At 39.0% G+C, this 17,586-nt stretch overlaps 1 protein-coding gene and 1 non-coding gene across 5 annotated transcripts in view; one reads left to right on the top strand and one right to left on the bottom strand.

The window, feature by feature from the left end:
- Positions 1 to 17,586, bottom strand: part of UBTD2 (ubiquitin domain containing 2) — a 71,696-nt gene that overhangs the window by 22,944 nt on the left and 31,166 nt on the right. Inside the window, exon 1 of one of the 4 annotated variants that reach the window (XM_038534754.1) lies at positions 13,079 to 13,159. The exons of the other annotated variants lie outside the window; for them this stretch is intronic. The gene's annotated coding sequence lies outside the window, so the exon portion shown is untranslated. Of the gene's footprint in view, positions 1 to 13,078; positions 13,160 to 17,586 lie in introns of those variants that run through there. 4 annotated transcript variants of the gene reach the window in all.
- Positions 3,772 to 3,875, top strand: LOC119871681. Its single transcript, XR_005358752.1, has one exon. It is a non-coding gene; the product is annotated as a U6 spliceosomal RNA (small nuclear RNA).

The raw sequence follows: 17,586 nt of genomic DNA, 5'->3' as shown, positions 1-17,586 counted from the left end.
AGCCGACGGCAGATGCTCAACCACTGAGCCACCCAGGCTCCCCAAGGCAGTTATTTTCTAAAACTTTGCCAAAAACTCACCTTCTCAGAAGCCTCTTAATCACATTCATCGACTCATATTATTTTTCCTTATAACTGGTCAGCACTTCTTCCCACTCTGATAAATAGATCGATCTAACATGCAGTTTGCTTCTCGGGATCTATTATCTTAAATATTTATTTTTACTCGACAATTGAATGCGTTTGGCAAAAAAATTCACTTTGGCATTCTATTGATAAAAAACAATGATCTCAGAGCAATTGGGTGGCTCAGTGGTTGAATGTCTGCCTTTGGCTCAGGGTGTGATCCCACTGTCCTGGGATGGAGTCCCACATCATGCTCCCTGCATGTAGCCTGCTTCTACCTCTGCCTACATCTCTGCCTCTCTCTCTGTGTCTCTCATGAATAAATAAGTAAAATCTTTAAAAACAAAACAAGAAACAATGATCTCTAAAATAAAGTATGTTTATAGTTATTTTCCTTCTTTTGGTTCCTTGCTTTAATAGAGACTCTTCAGGGCACCCAGGTGGCACAGCGGTTTAGCGCCTCCTCTTTGGCCCAGGGCGTGATCCCGGAGTCCCAGGATCAAGTCCCACATGGAGCTCCCTGCATGGAGCCTGCTTCTCCCTCTGCCTTTGTCTTTGTCTCTGCCTCATTCTCTCTCTCTCTCTCTCTCTCTCTCTCTCTCTGTCTCATGAATGGATGAATGCATACATAAATGAATGAATGAATGTATAAAATAGTAATAATATTGGGACTCTTCAAATGAATAAAGGAGAAGCCATAGAATATAAATATCATGATATGACTCATGTACTAATAGCTTTAACAGATTAAAAAACAGAGCATTCCATTTCGCTAACACAACATCCTAAGGGAAAAGACTGAATATTTAAAGAGCTCACCATCAAAGGACAAAATGTTGTTTCAAAGAATTCTGAAAACATGAAAGTAACAAGGAATAGGATTGGTATAATGTCCCTATAATTAGATTGATTAGAGTCTGAAGATCATGAAAACGAAAGGGAAATTTTTGTCACTCCCAAGAATTAAGAATAGATCCCACAGAACTCTTCCGTAACAGATGGTGCTGGCCTAAAATGATACTCATATTTTATTCTCATGTAAATTTAGAATGCACTAACAAACACACACATACTACATATATTCCCTTTACCTAAAGCAACTATCAAAATAAACATAGGGAGATAAATGCTTAAACTAACAGTACCAACATACCAACAGTCGAAACCATTTCCCATAACTTCTCTAATATCTGAGAATTTAGATGTGGAAGAGATATTAGATAGTAGCAGCCAACTTTATTATTTGACAGGAAGGTAAGGAAGACCGAACAAGGATAAATGACTTGCTCAAGATCAAAAAGAGCCAAAACTAGAACCCAGATGACTAGATTCAAAGTCCAGAGTTCTCTTTGCATCATAGCACTCCATGTCTAACCAAGGCTGAGAAATGTGGTTTTCTTTACATACCAAATCAATTATAAGCGTCATTCAAAATAAAGCATGTGTTGTTTTTCTAGCAGCACTGATCTTTCATAGGCTTTGTTAGGACCAATGGAATGTCTCCGATTGGACAAAGGAAAAGCTAATTGAGCAGTACCAGATCCCCAACCTATCTCATCTACCACCTAATTAATTTCTTTGGAGAGATCATGCTTACTAAAGAGAAATCCTGAATAAGGGAAGAGGTAATGCAGTTTTCTAGTTTGTCAGTTTCAACTTGTAAGTCCTCAGCACCTGTAACAGATTAGGCACCAAACATCATATGTATGCATATCTAAGTAAATACACCATTTTAATGCTATCTTATAAAAAGTAAGAACATAATTTTAAAGGCATATATATAATTTCTAATGTTGTCTGAACTAGTTTTATTGAGGGGGGGAGGCAGATAAACAAACATGGTCTCCTGGCCCTGTTTTTTTTTTTTTTTTTTTAAAGATTTTATTTATTTATTCATAGACACAGAGAGAGGCAGAGACACGGGCAGAGGGAGAAGCAGGCTCCGTGCAGGGAGCCCGAATGTGGGACTCGATCCTGAGTCTCCAGGATCACACCCCAGTCTGCAGGCGGTGCCAAACCGCTGCGCTACCGGGGCTGCCCTGGCCCTGTTTTTTATTTATTTTATTTGTTATTTACCTTTTTTTTAAATTTTTATTTATTTATGATAGTCACACACACAGAAAGAGAGCGAGAGAGAGAGGCAGAGACACAGGCAGTGGAAGAAGCAGGCTCCATGCACCGGGAGCCTGACGTGGGATTCGATCCCGGGTCTCCAGGATTGCACCCTGGGCCAAAGGCAGGCGCCAAACCGCAGTGCCACCCAGGGATCCCCTGGCCCTGTTTTTTAAAGTATAAATCCACTTACCAATGGCCTGAGCATACCAATAGGCAAGAGGAAAGCCAACCTACAACATAGTATGTCCAATGACTTTTTTTTTATAAATTTATTTTTTATTGGTGTTCAATTTGCCAACATACAGAATAACACCCAGTGCTCATCCCGTCAAGTGCCCACCTTCAGTTCCCGACACCCAGTCACCCCCACCCCCCGCCCTCCTCCCCTTCCACTACCCCTAGTTCGTTTCCCAGAGGTAGGAGTCTCTCGTGTTCTGTCTCCCTTTCTGATATTTCTCACTTATTTTTTCTCTTTTCCCCTTTATTCCCTTTCACTATTATTTATATTCCCCAAATGAATGAGACCATATAATGTTTGTCCTTCTCCGATTGACTTATTTCACTCAGCATTAATACCCTCCAGTTCCATCCACGTTGAAGCAAATGGCGGGTATTTGTCGTTTCTAATGGCTGAGGAATATTCCATTGTATACATAAACCACATCTTTTTTATCCATTCATCTTTCGATGGACAACGAGGCTCCTTCCACAGTTTGGCTATTGTGGACATTGCTGCTAGAAACATCGGGGTGCAGGTGTCCCGGCGTTTCACTGCATCTGTATCTTTGGGGTAAATCCCCAGCAGTGCAATTGCAGTATGGCAGATCTATTTTTAACTCTTTGAGGAACCTCCACACAGTTTTCCAGAGTGGCTACACTAGTTCACATTCCCACCAACAGTGTAAGAGGGTTCCCTTTTCTCCGCATCCTCTCCAACATTTGTGGTTTCCTGCCTTGTTAATTTTCCCCATTCTCACTGGTGTGAGGTGGTATCTCATTGTGGTTTTGATTTGTATTTCCCTGATGGCAAGTGATGCAGAGCATTTTCTCATGTGCTTGTTGGCCATGCCAAGGACTTTTCTTAATGGGCGAGTCTCTTTTAAAATGTTACACAGGGATCCCTGGGTGGCGCAGCGGTTTAGCGCCTGCCTCTGGCCCAGGGCACGATCCTGGAGACCCGGGATCGAATCCCACGTCGGGCTCCCGGTGCATGGAGCCTGCTTCTCCCTCCCTCTGTGTCTCTGCCTCTCTCTCTCTCTGTGTGTGACTATCATAAATAAATAAAAAATTAAAAAAAAAAAATAAAATAAATAAAATAAAATGTTACACAAATGGGGCAGCCCCGGTGGCACAGCGGTTTAGCGCCGCCTGCAGCCCAGGGCGTGATCCTGGAGACCCGGGATCAAGTCCCACATCGGGCTCCCTGCACAGTGCCTGCTTCTCCCTCCGCCTGTGTCTCTGCCTCTCTCTCTCTAGCTGTGTCTCTATGAATAAATAAAATCTTAAAAAAAAAAAAAAAAGTTACACAAATGTGCTCACTTTGGCAGCATACTTACTAAAGTTGGATCGATACAGAGATTAGCATGGCCCTCACAAAGGGATGACATGCAAATTCACGAAGCATTCCATATTAAAAAAAAAAAAAAGTGGGATCCCTGGGTGGCGCAGCGGTTTGGCGCCTGCCTTTGGCCCAGGGCGCGATCCTGGAGACCCGGGATCGAATCCCACGTCAGGCTCCCGGTGCATGGAGCCTGCTTCTGTCTCTGCGCCTCTCTCTCTCTGTGACTATCATAAATAAATAAAAATTTAAAAAAAAATAAAAAAAAAAAAGTTACAGAAACATACAGTTAAACCCCACAAATGCACAGAAAGTAAGCCCCAACTTTGCTTGGAAGGCTGAAATTACATAAAATTGGAACTAAGAATATTGTCACGTAACAGGAGCCCACTGTACCTTCTAAGAAATATATGAAATTTTCAGATGGTTCATTCTACTGAGTTGGGGGAATGGTTTTATCTTGAATTACATTCTTTGCAATGCAAGGACCTTTACTTCTATTAATTTATGGGTAGTTCAAGGGATAGAAGTACACACAAGTCAAGGATGCCCATCCTCCCAACTATTTAACCTTGTTTTGAAAGTGTTAGCCAGCATAATCAGACAGAACAAAACAATCAGAAGTGTAAGAACCAGAAAGGAAGAAGTAAAACCATCTCTAATTGCAGATATGATTGTGTGACTGAAAATACAAGAAAATCAGTCCTCAAATTGCATAAAAATCAATATGGTAATAAGATATAAAATATAAGGGCAGCCCGGGTGGCTCAGCAGTTCGGCGCCTTCAGTCCAGGGCCTGATCCTGGAGACCCAGGATCAAGTCCCACGTCGGCTCCCTGCATGGAGCCTGCTTCTCCCTCTGCCTCTCTCTGTATCTCTCATGAATAAATAAATAAAATCTTAAAAAAAAAGAAGATATAAAATGTAAGCCTTATATACATAAAATATCCAGCTAGAAGATATAATAGAAAAGATCCCATGTATAACAGTAACAGAAAATATACAATACTTGGAATGCAACACCTATTATTAGGATATATTTTTTAAACTCCTGAAAGTCCCACAAGTAGACAAGACTTTAACAAGATTAAGATATCTCTTGTACTTGGACATTAACATTATAAAGATGTTAATTCTTTCCAAGTGAATATCTACATTTAACACGTTTCCAATGAAAATAATTTTTTTTAAAATTTTATTTATTTATTCACTCAGGAGAGACACAGAGAGAGAGAGAGGCAGAGACACAGGCAGAGGGAGAAGCAGGCTCCATGCAGAGAGCCTGACGTGGGTCTCGATCCCGGGTCTCCAGGATCATGCCCCGGGCTGAAGGCAGCGCTAAACTGCTGGGCCACCCGGGCTTCCTGAAAATAATTTTTAAAAAACTTTGAAGCTAGATGAGTTGATTATAAAAACAAATGGGTGAGAAGAGCTAGGAGAATCTTGAAAAAGCAGCACAACAAAGGGGCTGGCATTACAAATATTAAATACAACAAATATTAAAACATAAAACCGCTACAATTCAAAGTGTGTAAGGCATATGAATATTTAGAATATAATGCAGTTCAGAAAAAAATCCATATATACATGGATATTTAATATATGACAGAGATTTTATCTTAAACTGTTGGAAAAAAAGGCATTTTAAGTAACAGTGTTAGGACTGGATAGCCATTTGGAAAAAAGATAAAATTGGGTCAACATTTTAAACTGTATACCAAAATAAATTTTACATGAATCAAAGGTCTAAATGTAAAAACTGAAATAATGTATGTACTAGAAAATATAGATAAATTTCTCCATAACCAAGGATAACAAATGCTTTTCCAGAAGCAATGAGAAAAGACTTAATCTTCATATGGGGGCAGGAGGAGTCAAAATACAAATGACTAGCCTGGAGAAAGTATCCATAACTTCTATCACAAAGGGCTGATCTCTATAGTATAAAAAACTAAAAGTGGAGAAGACAAAAAGCAAAACCTGTTAAATGAAAAATGGGCAAGAGGTGTGAAGATCCAGTTCAAAGAACAAAAAAGTTAAATGATGTATAAAATAATTTCCAATCTCCTTCATAAGAGAAAAGTAAGTAAAACTTGCTTGTTACTCTTAGGCAACAATTCACGAATCTGACACTGGTAAGGTGTGGAAAGTAAGATATTTTCCTACATTTGAGGTAGGAGTCTGAGATCCCATAGGATTATTATCCAAAGGATTCCCAATGGAGGGAGAATTTGGCAACATCTAATATAATCAGTTATTTATCCATTGAGCCAGCAATTCCAGTTTTGGGATTCTGCTTTCAAGATATACTCCATGTAGGAGCACCTGGGTGGCTCAGCTGGTTACCCATCTACCTTTGGCTCAGGTCATGATCCCACGGTCCTGTGATGGAGTCCCACCTTGGGCTCCCTGCTCAATGGGAGTCTGGTTTTCCCTCTACCTCTGCCTCTTCCTCCCCTCTTGTATGCTCTCTCTCAAATAAATAAGTAAAATCTTAAAAAAAAAAAAAAGATATACTCCACGTAAATATGAAAGATTATTTCCTACAAGCTTGTTCGTATTAGATGCAATCTAATGGATGTATATGGTACAATATGATGAAATATAATGCAACTGTAAATATAGAATAGCAGAAAATTAAATATATATATATAGTGATACATTTTGTTTAATAGGAGAAACAGCTACCTCTCTATATATCTGGTTTTATAAAAATCAAAAACAAAAAAAGCACATACACTGGAAGAATAAACCAGAAATTAATAAAAATGGTTATCTAAAAGGGCTATGGGGTAGAAGAGACAGAGATGGGAGCAAGACTTCCAAGTATAGCTTTTTACAGATGTGACTTTTGAAAAATTGTAAATGTTTTACATTTTCAAAATAAAATCAAACCAAAAAAGTAAACTCTAATACTGAACACAGAACTAAATGAATCTGTGTATCAAATGTTAACATAACCATATATAGAAAATAATTATTTCAAGTCAGTTTTGAACATGATACTCTTATCATACATCTTTAGTGGGGTAAGTTTTTTCTTTTTTTTTTGAGGGGGAGGGAGAGAGGGAGAGAGAGAGAAAGAAAGAGAGAGAGAGAGAGAGAGAGAGAGAGAAAGGCAGAGACACACAGGCAGAGGGAGAAGCAGGCTCCATGCAGTGAGCCTGATGTGGGACTCAATCCCGGCTCGCCAGGATTACGCCCTGGGCTGAAGGTGGCACTAAACCGCTGAGCCACCAGGGATGCCCTAGTGGGGTAAGTTTTAAGGAACAAAAAAACAAACTACAAAAGTATCTTTAACTTCACTTAGCAGGTTAAAGTACTAAGAATTCATGTAGAATAGTAATTACTATAATTCTATAACACTGGATATTTACTATGGGATAAAACAAATAAAAAGCTATTAATATCAATAGGAACTGAACTTTTAAAAAAGTATTTATTTGAGAAAGAGCATGAGGAGGAGAAGGAAGAGGGAGGAGAAGCAGACTCTCTGTTGAGGAGGGAGCCTGATGTTGGCTCCATCCCAAGACTCTGAGATCATGACCTAAGCCAAAGGTAGATGCTTAACCCACTGAGCCACCCAGGTGCCCCAGGAACTGAAATTTTTAATAAGAATGAAAAATATATCAAATAAAACAAAAAACTTAGGTTAATTTTGAATTGTACACATCAATATGAACTCATAATTTAAAAAGTTTTTTACAGTTCTGTTGACTAAAAGGGCTTGGAAATAATGACAACCCAGTAGTAATAAGCATAGCTAGTTCCAGATTTTAGTTCTAAATACCACATCTGACTAAAAGCTCCTAGGGCATTTGGAGAAATGGCTAGTTTTATGACGAGGGTTGGAAAAATTAAAAGCAAGCCTGGGACATGTGGTTGGGCTGAGAGAACAAGAAAGTGCTCATTAACAAATGAGATCAACTCAAAGACACAAAGGCGACAGTATGAAGGAGACAACTGCTCCATCAATTTTGGAGCATAAAAAATAATGACTAGAATTGACTTTAATGTATTGAATAAATAAAAATTCACGAATCTTAATACTTCTAAAAGGGGGATATGGAAAAGAAAGGCTCTTTCTTACTGAAAAATGCCAGTGATGAAGAATGACATGTTTAAAACAATCATTCTTGGGCAGCCCGGGTGGCTCAGCGATTTAGCACCGCTTTCAGCCCAGGGTGTGATCCTGGAGACCTGGGATCGAGTCTCATGTCAGGCTCCCTACATGGAGCCTGCTTCTCCCTCTGCCTGTGTCTGTGCCTCTCTCTCTCTCTCTCTGTGTACCTCTCATGAATAAATAAATAAAATCTTTAAAAATAAATAAATAAAATAAAACAATCATTCTTTACAACCCCATAATTGATTAGGGAAAGGATCAGCAATAGATATACTAAAACATCATGGGTAACAGGACATACAAGCTGTCAGAGAATCACCCCGTATATTGCTAGTTACTAAGGAAAAATTACATTGTAGGTATCTAACACTCATTATTGAATGAAATAGCCAGATTCAAGCTCTTGATGCACTGCAATATGAAGTATAAAAAACAAAGACACAGTATTCTTATCCAGAATGTTTAACTGAATCTAGTTAAACTTCAAATCTGAACTTATTTATAGAAAATATACTATACTTCTATAGGATAAAGGAGAAAGGAGAAAGGAGAAAGGAGAAAGGAGAAAATTAAAGTGGCTTTAGACACGGCCAATTATCCACTGGAAGGCAAGACTTCCCAGTTGAGAACTAGTAGTCTACAACAAATGAGACAAAATGTGAACTGTGATCAGAACCTGATTTGAAAAAAGTTACAGAAGACATTTTGGAATAGCTGGATAAATCTGAAAAAGACTAAATAACAGATATCATTAAGAAACTACTTTTAATATTCTTAGGTATATAATAGCATCATAGAGATGTAGGAAAATAGTCTTATTAATGAAGGAAAGGCATGCTGAAGTTTTTAGAAGTGTCATGATGTTTACAACTTTCAAATAGTTCAGATGTTAAAAGGGAAAGTGTGTTGGGGCACCTGGGTGGCTCAGAGGCTTAAGCATCTGACTCTTGGTTTTGGGTCAGGTCATGGCCTTAGGGTTGTGAGACTGAGCCCTGAGTGGGGCTTGGCCCTCAGCGTGGAGTCTGCTTGAGATTCTCTCCCTTGCCTTCTGCCCCCTCTCCTGCTTGTGCACATGTTTTCTCTGTCAAATAAATAAGTAAATAAATAAATAAATAAATAAATAAATAAATAAATACTTAAGACAAACATGTAAATATAGAAAAATGCTAACTAAATCTACAAGGGGAGTACATGATGAGTGTTTATTATACTATTTTACGTCTGAACATTTTTACAATAATTTTTTTGGGGGGAAAAAACCCCAAACACTGAGAAGCAGTTAAGATTCGAATACAATAGAGACACCTGGGTTCCTCAGTGGGTTAAGAGTCTGACTTTGCCTCAGGTCATGATCTCAGGGTTCTGGGATCTAGCCCTGCACAGGGCTCCACACTCAGTGGGGGAGTCTGTTTCCTCCTGTCCTTCCCCCTCCTTGCACTTGTGCAGTCACTCTCTCTTTCAAATAAATACATTTTATTTTTATTTTTTTAAATAAATATTTTTTAAAAGATTTGAATATAATAAGGCACTTCAGTTCTGACCTTGCTATCTCATCACTTCTAGATGCTCAACATTATGTTTATAAAATTGTTGAAGTCACCCATGTTTGATTATAATAAAGAATCAGGGAACCGTAAGCTTACGATACCAAGCACATAATTCAGAAGCTAAATCTGTGCTACTCAAACTCCCAGTTTCAGAGTTCTATTTATAAATGTATGGCACATGCCTAATCCTCTCTCTTTTTTTTTTGTTTTTTGCCTAATCCTCTCATATATTCTCATGCTCAGATTCTAGTGCCTATCCTTGAGCACTGAAAACAGCCTGGACCATCTACAACACAAAATACAACAATTGAAGGGAAAGCTAGAAAACTCAAAAGGTCAAAGCAAAAGCAACAAAGCATCTAACATTATTAAATTACTTAGCCATGCATGGGCTAGAGATTATTTTGAACAAGGAGTTAATAAATAAGCAACAGTAACTAAAAAGAACACTAAATAGGGACGCCTGGGTGGCTCAGTGGTTAAGCTTCTGCCTTCAGCCCAGCGTGTGATCCTGGAGTCTTGGGATTGAGTCCCACACCAGGCTCCCTGCATGGAGTCTGCTTCCCCCGCTGCCTGTGGCTCTGCCTCTCTCTGTCTCTCATGAATAAATAAATACAACTTTTAAAAATAAAAAAATAAAAAGAAAAAGAACACTAAATGAAAAACAATCCATTCACCAAGAAGAAGTGTACGCAACTAACAATAGGACTTCAAAGTATATGAAGCAAAAACTGATTAACTAAAGACCATTCCACAATTATACTTGGCTACCTCAACATTCTCTAATCAGCAACTGAAAGAGGGGAGATCCCTGGGTGGCTCAGTGGTTTAGCACCTGCCTTCGCCCCAGGGCGTAATCCCGGAGTCCTGAGATCAAGTTCCACATCCGGCTCCCTACATGAAGCTTGCATCTCTCCCTCTGCCTATGTCTCTGCCTCTCTCTCTCTGTCTCTCTCATGAATGAATAAAAAAAATCTTAAAAAAAAAAATCAGCAACTGAAAGAATAAGACACAAAGTCAGCAAGAATACAGAAGACAGCAAGAATATTATCAATCAACCTGACATAAATGACACTGATAGGACATTCCACACTACAAGGAAAGAATATATATTCAGGGATGCCTGGGTGGCTCAATGGTTGAGCGTCTGCCTTTGGCTCAGGGCATGATCCTGGGGTCCTGGGATCAAGTCCTACATCAGGCTCCCTGCATGGAGGCTGCTTCTCCTCCCTCTGCCTGTGTTCTCTGCCTCTGTGTGTGTGTGTGTGTGTGTGTATCTCTTGTGAATAAATAAAATCTTAAAAAAAAAAGAATATATATTCATATCAAGGGTATATATACCATTCACACCAAGATAGACAATATAAAACTTAAGAGAATGGAAATGACACAAAATAAGCTCTATAATCAAAATGGAATTAAAGGGATCCCTAGGTGGCGCAGCGGTTTGGCGCCTGCCTTCGGCCTAGGGCGCGATCCTGGAGACCCGGGATCGAATCCCACATCGGGCTCCCAGTGCATGGAGCCTGCTTCTCCCTCTGCCTGTGTCTCTGCCTCTCTCTCTCTCTCTCTCTGTGACTATCATAAATAAATAAAAATTAAAAAAAATGGAATTAAATTAGAAATTGATAACAGGGAGGCCTAGGTGGTTTGGGCCTAGGCTCAGGGTGTGGTCCTGGGATGGAGTCCCTCGCCTCGCATCAGGCTCCCCACAGGGAGCCTGTTTCTCCCTCGCTCTATGTCTCTGCCTCTCTCTCTGTGTCTCTCATGGATAAAGAAACAAAATCTTACAAAAAAAAAAAAAAAAGAAGAAGAAGAAGAAGAAGAAGAAAAGAAGTCACCAGCACCACAGCCACGGGAGGGATCAGAACAGGGTGGAAGCTCTTTAAAAGCCTCATTCGCAAAATAAACTGTCATTTTTTTGGCCTATGTAGAAGTTCTCTGGGAAATACTGCTCATGGAGCTTGTCTTTATTTGACCTAACTTACAGCTTTCCCATAATGAACAGCCTTTTCCTGGGGGCATTTGTCAAAAACAATAAGCAGAAATTGTTTAACACTGCACCTGTAAGAAGTAGTGAAACATTTGGGGTAAGCAAGAAAGGCTAATCAAAGCCTGGGAATGAGATGTCCAGAAAAAGTGACATACTTCTGGAAAACTAAAAGGCTGCACATGCATAGGACTGTGGATATACAGGACTGTGTATACGTCCAGGAAAGACCAAGAATGTACTAAAGTCTCACTTCTAACTGATACTGCGACTGTATAAGCAGGAAGTAAGAGTTAAGGCACAGCAATAAACTACCTCAGTTTTAAAGGTGAGCTCCAAATATGAACATAGTCTTGCACTAAAGAATTAGGAGAGTTACTGGTTTTGCATTTTTAAAGAAATATATCCAATTATTAGCTCACCACTAAGCTAACTAAGCAGAGACTTCAGAAGCCGCACGTGGGGGCACCTGAGTGGCTCAGGGGTTGAGTGTCTGCCTTTGGCTCAGGTTGTTGATCCTGGGATCCTGGGATTGAGTCCCACATCAGGCTCCCCCACAGGGAGCTTGCTTCTCCCACTGCCTCTGTGTCTCTCATGAATAAATAAGTGAAATCTTAAAAAAAAAAAAAAAAAAAAAAGCCACATCTAATAAAGAATACAAACGTTATAGAATTAGTTCAATACAGTCAGTGAAAAAACAAAACCAAAAAGCAACAACAAAAACAAACACTGAAGGAGAAGAATCTGACTTGAAGGGGTCATTATCTTAAATATTCAGTTTTTAACCAAAAAATTATGAGATATGCAAAGGAAGTATGGCCCACATACAAGGAGAAAAAAAAGCAGATAATAGAAACTGTCACTGAGAAAATCCAGACATTGGACTTACTAGAGTTTAAGTCAGCTAGCTATCTTAAATATGTTCAAAGAACTAAAGGAAACCATGTATAAAGAACTAAACAAATGAGAACTAAGTCTTCGTTGTTGTTTTTATAAAATTAGGCTTCATACTCAATGTGAGGCTTGAACTCACAACCCCAAGATCAAGGGTCATATGCTCTACTGAGTCAGTTTGGCAACCCTGAGAACCAAGTCTTAATAAAGAGATAGAAAGTATTATTTTTTAAATATAAGCATAAGTGACACACAATGTTACATTATTTTCAGGTGTACAACATAGTGATTCAACATCTCTATTTGTTATGCTCTGCTCACCCCAAGTGTAGCTGCTATCTGTCACCACACAACCTGATTATAATATCATTGACCATATTCCCTATGCTGTGCCTTTTATTCCATGACTTACTCATTCCATAACTGGAAGCCTGTATCTCCTACTTCCTTCTCGTTACCCATTTTGTTCCCTTCACCACTCACGAGATAGAGATAGAAACTATGTTTAAATCACGGAGTTGGGCAGCCCCAGTGGCCCAGCGGTTAGTGCCGCCTTCAGCCCGGGGTGTGATCCCAAAGACTCGGAATCGAGTCCCACGTCGGGCTCCCTGCATGGAGCCTGCTTCTCCCTCTGCCTGTGTCTCTGCCTCTCTTCTCTCTCTGTCTGTTATCAATCAATCAATCAATCATGGAGTTGAAAAGTGCAATAACAAATAAAAAATTCACCAGAGAGCCTCAGCAGCAGATCTGAGCAGGCAGCAGTCAGTGAACATGAAGATAGGCCCGTTGAGATGATCTAGTCTGAGGAACATTAAAAAAACGAAGGAAAATGAACAAAGCCTTGTCAAGAGACCTGGACAAATGGGGTGACTATTAAGATTACCAATATGTACACATAATGTGAGTCCTAGAAGGGAGAGAAAAAGGTGGAAGGAGTACTGGAAATAAAGGTGGTGCAAAACTTCTTATACATAATGCAAAACGTCGAACTACATAGCAAGTACAGTAACAAATTCTGAAATCCCTACCTAGACACATCAGACATCTTTAAACTGTCAAAAGCCAAACATAGAGATCTTGAAAGAACAATAAAGGGACTCATCACATATAAGACATCCTCAGAAGTTCAACAACTGATTTCTCATCAGAAGGCATGGAGGATAGAAGGCAGTGAGATGGCAAATTCAAAATAATGAAAAGTCGATTAAGAATTCTATATCCAGGAAAAAGTGTATTTTGAAAATTAAGGAACAAGTAAAACATTCCCAGATAAACAAAAGCTAAGAGGATTTTTTGCTAGCAGGCTAGCTCTGCAAAATATACTATAAGAAGTCCTTCAGGCTGAAATAAAAGCATACTCACCAGTAACCTGAACATACATGAAGAAATGAAAAACATCAGCAAAGGCAAATTTATATGTGTAAATATGTAATTTGCATTTATGTACTTACATATATAAATGCACACAGGTCAATATAAAAGCCAGCAAATAGGGCAGCCCAGGTGGCTCAGCAGTTTAGCGCCGCCTTCAGCCCAGGGCCTGATCCTGGAGACCCGGGATCAAGTCCTGCATCGGGCTCTCTGCATGGAACCTGCTTCTCTGCCTCTCTCTCTCTCTCTCTCTCTACACAGACATGTCTCTCATGAATAAATAAAATCTTAAAAAAAAAAAGCCAAAAAAAAAAAAAAAAAGCCAGCAAATATGTAAATCGTTTCCTACTTGATTTTTTTTTTTTTAACGTAGGCCCCACACCCTCCATGGAGGGCAATATGTGGCTTGAACTCACAATCCTGAGGTCAAGATCTGAGCTAAGATCAAGAGTCAGATGCTTAACCAACTGAGCCAGCCAGGCGCCCATCCTGTCTTTTGATTTAAAAGACAATCGGAGGGATGCCTGGGTGGCTCTGGCCATTGAGGCAGTTGAGTGTCTGCCTTTGACTTAGGGTGTGATTCCAGGATCCGGATCAAGTCCCACAGAATCCCACATCGGGCTCCAGTCCCACATTGGGCTCCCTGTGGAGAGCCTACTTTTCCCTTTGCCTCTCTCTCTCTGTCCGTCAGGAATGAATAAATAAAATCTTTAAAAAATTGTATAGGGATCCCTGGGTGGCGCAGCGGTTTGGCGCCTGCCTTTGGTCCAGGGCGCGATCCTGGAGACCCGGGATCAAGTCCCACGTCGGGCTCCTGGTGCATGGAGCCTGCTTCTCCCTCTGCCTGTGTCTCTGCCTCTCTCTCTCTCTCTATCATAAATAAAAAAAATAAAAAATAAATTTAAAAAATTGTATAAAACAATAATTATAAATCTGTTTTTATGTACATACAATGTATAAAGATGTTATTTATATGTCAATAACAACATGAAGAGGAAGTGGAAGAGACTATATAAAAGTTTTGATATGTTATTGACATTAGACTGGTTTCAATTTTAACTAGACTGTTATAAATTAAGACGTTCATTATAATCTCCAGAGCAACCACTAGGAAAATGACTCACAAATATATGGTAAAAGAAATTACAAGGGAATTAAAATGATACGCTAGAAAATATCTAATACAAACTAAAGCATGAATAAATAAATAAATTTAAAAAAATGTTTTAAAAAAACAAACTAAAGCATGAATAGAGGGATAGAAGAAAAAAAGGAATAAGATATGTAGCAAAAAACCCAGCAAAATGGCAGGTATAAATACTATCTTACTAGTAATTACATGAAACATAAATATTAAGCATTTTAAGAAAATGTTGAAATTTATAGGGGCACCTGGTTGGCTCAGTCAATAGAGTATGCAACTCTTGATCTTGGGGGTATAGGTTTGCCCCACATTGGGTATACAGATTACTTAAAATAAGTTTTTTTTGAATCTTAAAAATAATGTTGAAATTTACAGAACGGACAAAAAAACCATCATTGAACTATATGCTGTCTATAAGGAATATTTTAGTTTTATTTTTTAAAAGATTTTATTTACTTATTCGTGAGAGACAGAGGCAGAGACACAGGCAGAGGGAGAAGCAAGCAGATTGCCTATAGGGAGCCTGATACAGGATTCATCTGAGGACCCCAGGATCATGACCTAAGGCAAAGGCAAATGCTCAACCACTGAGTCACCCAGGCACCCCATAAGAGACACTTTAGATTGAAAAACACACTTAAGTTGAAGGCAAAAAATGGAAAAAGATATACTGTGCAAGTAGTCACCAAAAGAGAGCTGGAGTGGTTAGAGAAAATAGACTATATAACACATTTTTATTAGAGACATAGAAGGATATTTTATAATAGATCAATTAATTAGTTAGATATAGCACTTATAAACATATATGCCCTTAACAGAGTCCCAGAACATATGAAGGAAATACTGACAGAACTGGAGAGAAAATTCTACCATTGTTAGAAATCATGATCTCCATTTTCAATGATGGATAGACTATCTAGACAAAACATCAATAAAGAAACAGATGACTTGAATAATACTATAATTCAACTAAATCTAACAGATATATAGAACATTCCACCCAACAAGAGCAAAACACATAGTCTTCTTAAGTGCACATGGGAATTCTCCAGGATAGACTAATAAGTTAGGTAACAAAACAAGTCTCAATGAAAGTAAGACTCAAATCATACAATCTATATTCTCTGACCATAACGGAATGAAGAAGGAAAACTGGAAAAGTCACAAATATATGGAAATTAAACAATACCTTCATATCCGATGGATCAAATAAAAAAATCACAAGGAAATGAGAAAAGACAAATGAAAGCAGAAACACAAAATACAAAAACTTATGGGATATAGAAAAGCAATGCTCAGAGGGAAAGAACTCAATAACCTAACTATACACCTTAAGGAACTAAAAAAATGAGCAAAGTAAACCCAAAGCTAGCAGAAGGAAGGTAATAATAAAGATTAGAGCTGAGATAAACAGTCAATAAAGCCAAAAGTTAGTCCTTTGAAAAGATCAACAAAATTGTCAAACTTTTAGCTCAATTAAGAATAAGAGAAGCCATAAATAACAAAAATCAGAAAAGTGCAATTATTGTATTACTGACCTTACAGAAATAAAAAAGGATTATAAAACTAGAATACTGTGAACAATTAGTTGTACACCAGCAAATTAAATGATCTAGATGAAATGGACAAGTACTGAGAAACAAATGATCAAAATTGACTTAAGAAGAAAGAGGGGCGCCTGGCTGGCTCAGTCAGTGGAGTATACGACTCTTGATCTTAGGGTTAGGAGTCTGAGTTCCACGCTGGGAGTAGAGATTACTGAAAACAAATTGAAGGAGAAGGAGGAAGAGGAAGAACAACAACAGACCTATAACAAGAGATTGAATCAATAATCAAAGACCTCCCCAGGAAGAAAAGCCCAGAACAGGATGACGTCGCTGGTGAATTCTACTAAACATTTAAGGAATTAACACCAATCATTTTCAAATGCTTCCAAAAAAATAGAAGAGTAGAGAATACTTCCTAACTCATTCTATGAGGCTAGCATTACCCTAACCAAAGCCAGACAAAGATGACTACAAACAACCGCCACCCCCCCGGAAAGAAAACATTAGACCAAGATCCTATAAGAAGATATACAAAAATTCTCAACATAATACTAGCAAACCAAATTCAACAGCATAATAAACAGAATATAATACCATGACCAAGTGGACTTTGTCCCAGTAATGCAAGACTGGTTCAATATAAGAAAATCAATGGAATTAATATGCCATGTTAATAGAATTAAGGAAGAAAAAACATGCGATCATCTCTATGAATGCAAAAAAAAAAAAAAAAAAAAAGGGCAGCCCGGGTGGCTCAGCGGTTTAGCGCCGCCTTGGGTCCAGGGCGTGATCCTGGAGACCGGGGATCGAGTCCCACGTCGGGCTCCCTCCATGGAGCCTGCTTCTCCCTCTGCCTGTGTCTCTGCCTCTCTCTCTTTCTCTCTCTCTGTGTGTCTCTCATGAATAAATAAACTCTTAAAAAATAAAGAACACAAATTAAAAAAAAAAAGCACTAGATAAAACTTAATATTCTTTCATGATAAAAGCCCTCATAAAGCTAGGAAGATTAGGGCACTTCCACAAAATGGTAAAGGGTCTTCATAAAAAACCCCACAGGGCAGCCCGGGTGGCTCAGCGGTTTAGCGTGCCCAAGGCGTGATCCTGGAGACCCGGGATTGAGTCCCACGTCAGACTCCCCACATGGAGCCTGCTTCTCCCTCCGCCTGTGTCTC

This window comes from Canis lupus, chromosome 4, assembly GCF_011100685.1.
Source record: "Canis lupus familiaris isolate Mischka breed German Shepherd chromosome 4, alternate assembly UU_Cfam_GSD_1.0, whole genome shotgun sequence".
NCBI lineage: Eukaryota > Metazoa > Chordata > Mammalia > Carnivora > Canidae > Canis > Canis lupus.
The sequence above is the reverse complement of the archived record's forward strand: the minus strand, read 5'-3'. Positions and strand labels throughout refer to the sequence as shown.